The following is a 3,576-nucleotide window of genomic DNA, read 5'->3' on the forward strand; positions in this document are numbered from 1 at the left end:
ATGTAGATTAATATCTTGCCAAAAGACATTACTGCTGTGGCGGGACTTGAACCATGGATCCTGTGATCCACAGTCCAACGACTTATCCACTAGACCACAAAACCTCTAAATGGAGGCACATTCGGAGTCAGAGTCTCCTGTCAGCGTTGCAGTCCCCGTCCAGTCCACATCCATCTAGCTCATAGTGACTCTTGAACCCACCCTAAGCCTTCCGTTATATCGAAGATCTCGTTTCTTGCCACAATTGATCTCTCCATCACGATCCCACCTTACAATAACTTCTGTATTTTTGTCCATCCTAAGAGGTAATTGACAAAAGATTGTTACAATCAAGTTATCAATAACTCTGTTCAATAATAAGTAGAGAGGACATAGTAATTTTATTTCATAAAACAGGAATGAAACCTAGAAACGGGTATTAAATAAAAGTGGTTTTACTCTGTCCTAAATTGATATTTTGAAATATACAGTAACTATACATGAAAATCAGAATATGAATTTAAGGTCTACTTTTAACAGAAAAAAAGCGAAGCATGCACCGAGTAGAAAAGCAGATTTGCAATTGTTTTATAAATACTGTTGCACCATTTATTCACTTAGAATGCAATTCGTGACATTGTGGCACTAAATTCCTGTAGGAAATCAGAGTGGTATAACTCCTATTTAAAAATATGAATGGCTTTCCTGTGTTCAACACTTTTAGGTTGGGAGGATTGGTATATTGTTAAAAAAATTGTGACAGCATACTCCATGGTCTGTATGGTACTATTGTATTCCATTTCAATAAAAAATGTAGCGGACATCTATACAGTATTTATCAACCACTGAAGATGATATGATAGGGTTCCATATGTATTACTGGGTTTGTTGTCAATCATTGAATTGATATGTTCATATCTAAAGAAGATATAAAATCTGCAGGTTATCAGCAAATTTGTGATGAATGTTATAAACCCAGTAAGTAACAATGAATGCACTTGCATGTACTTGTCTGCTAGATTGAAAGAAACTTTATTATATCAACTTTCAGAAAGACCACTCAATAAGGATCAATATTCAAAGTTAGTCAAGCGTATAATATCATTCATTATTATTTATGGTGCAATTATCGCATAAAGACACGCGTGATGTAGCAGCGGGTTATATAAGAGCATATTACCATACGTTTCACATCTGGGTACTTGTACATGATACATGTGATACTTGAAATATAAGAAGAGGATAATTGATAATAACATTGACTGGCTCACATTTTGGTTGATATGAGACAATATTGCCCTCAACATAACCATATTGCCCTCGTCTTTGACCCGGCCAATATGATTATATTTGGGCAATATAATTTCATATTCCCATTAAAGCCAGTCAAAATTATAAAAATATTTCATATATAAACAATATAAAATGTAACAAATTAGGTTAAAACTTACCTTTGATGACTGAGGGGACTTAGCTATTCAGTCGGTCGGTCTGTCAGTCGTTTGGTCTGACCTCCAAACCGTGGTATTGGAAAAGCAATCAGTTCAAGGGCAGAGGGTGAAGATGCTGGGTTAAAAGGAGAATATATGTGATAACTCATGATGGATGCAGAAAACCCCCAACACAGCTCGTACAGGAAGCTATACTGGGATGATATGATTTTAAAATCGCATCTCTTCAAAAAATTACAGGCATCAGGTTAATGCATATTATTTTATTTGTTCTGTGATGAAACAACACAAATTAGTGTAACTCTCCTTCTTCACCCCCTTCCCCCTATGAAAAAAAGACAATAAGAAAAATACAAAATATAAGATGAAGCCTGTCATCTTGTAAGTTGATACACCATAAGTAGCTCAAACATGACATGTTGGCAAAATGAATGTCTGTCACGCACATTAAAGAGCGAGGAACTTGTGTTTGATGCCTTACAATACCATCAACTGCCTAAAACCTTTCAAAGCAAGATCAGTCATGCGTTTATGAAAAAAAATTGAGTGTTTGGGAACCCGTCATCTTTGGAGGGCCCTCCTAGCACCCCCACCACTTTGCGCACATTAGAAAATTACTTCCCAGCATAGTTTTGTCCATGGATCATTGTTATGTAAATGAAAATAGTTCATTTGTTTGCTAAAGATTGACCCCTCCCCCTCGCCAGCCCAACTCCCAATCTATAACTTTTCTTTTGGAGCTAATTTCCTTACCACACATACCTTGTCAATTTGCTAAAAGCTCTCCACATCAGCTGCACAAACTCCTACATGGACATCAACCACTGGGGGTGCTAGTGGTCCCTCATCTCTTGCGTATCCCAGCTGTCTATTCTACTGGTAAACTATGAAAAAATATGAAAAGCATTTGTTTAATTTTTCTGCATTTGTTCAAACAAGCCACTTCATCTCACGGTTGAATATCCCTTTAACTTATTAGCACATCATTATCTAAAGCAATTAAGAAGACCTTGCATAATTAAGTCTCAGTCTTGCAAACATGGGATGAAACAACCCAAATTAGTGCTAACTCCCCCCCCCCCTCACAACGTGACGGACATGTGCGCTATACCAGAAGCAACTACGGTAGTACTATCATTATAAGCAACCCCCCCCCCCCCAACAAAACAAAAAGCCTGTCATCCTCTAAGTCCAAGGCAAAAGGTACACCTTAAGTAGCTCAACCACAACTTTGGTGGCAAAATGAAATTATCATGCACAATAAAGAGGGAGGAATTTGTAGTGGACGCTTCCCATACCATCAGCTTTATCTTTGTCTTTAAAGCAAATTAATTAAGAGCAGGCATGCGTTTATGAGCATAAAGCCGAGTGTATAAGAAGCCGCTCCAGCCTATGCTAGGTTGACCCCCCCCCCCCCCATCCATTAGTACCTCAACAACATGCTTAAAGCTCTCCACGTCAAACTCCTACTTAGACATCAGCCACTGGGAGTGCTAGTGATGGTCCTCTCAGCCGGCTATTCTACTGGTAAAACCGGGAACAAACATGAAATGTATTTGCTTCATTTTTCTGCATTTGCTGAAATTAAGCCACTTCATCTCAATTCTCATGGTTGGATTTCCCTTTAAATTATTAGCAAGCACAAAATTGTTTATTCATTCAAGCATACCTGGCTTTACTATTCAAGTCTCAGTCTCGTATTTATAACATGAACATGGAAAGAGCTTACGAGGGGGTCATGTAACATTTAAATCTAGTACTAGGAGTACGTAAGTACTAACGTAGTAGATCTAGACTCTAGGCTCGCGCTCGAGCCTAGACTCAACTCCTACGTCGCAATTGCCATTTTAGGATTTGGCATTGTCATATCAACATTGACATTGAATTTTAACCAAAATGTGCCCTTGGCTAATTGGGCCTTGCCTTGGAGGCTTGGGCTGGTACTGCTTAATCAGTTAACATAGTTAATGTAAAATTATTATTAATGATATCTCCCCTGCCCTGGCCGCGAATATTTTTTTTACACGCTAGTCTGGCCAGTTTCGCCGTAATACTAGTAAAAGTGCGCTGGAGGTAAAGCCTACATATAGGCATGCACTAGGCCTACCACAGTTTAACTTGATTGCTCTCTAGCTGAACGTTCGGT

At 38.5% G+C, this 3,576-nt stretch overlaps 1 long non-coding RNA gene across 2 annotated transcripts in view; it reads right to left on the reverse strand.

Annotated features, from left to right (window-relative positions):
• LOC115926811 overlaps nt 1-3,576 on the reverse strand; it is a 4,532-nt gene continuing 956 nt past the window's right edge. The window contains exons 2-5 of one of the 2 annotated variants that reach the window (XR_004065277.1): nt 2,861-2,951; nt 2,193-2,314; nt 1,431-1,545; nt 1-298 (exon numbers count right to left, since the gene is read on the reverse strand). This is a non-coding gene — a long non-coding RNA (uncharacterized LOC115926811). Of the gene's footprint in view, nt 299-1,430; nt 1,546-2,192; nt 2,315-2,860; nt 2,955-3,576 lie in introns of both variants that reach the window. The other variant, XR_004065276.1, reaches the window with a different exon arrangement.

This window comes from Strongylocentrotus purpuratus, unplaced genomic scaffold (assembly GCF_000002235.5).
Source record: "Strongylocentrotus purpuratus isolate Spur 01 unplaced genomic scaffold, Spur_5.0 spur5_scaffold_2, whole genome shotgun sequence".
NCBI classification, from domain to species: Eukaryota; Metazoa; Echinodermata; class Echinoidea; order Camarodonta; family Strongylocentrotidae; genus Strongylocentrotus; species Strongylocentrotus purpuratus.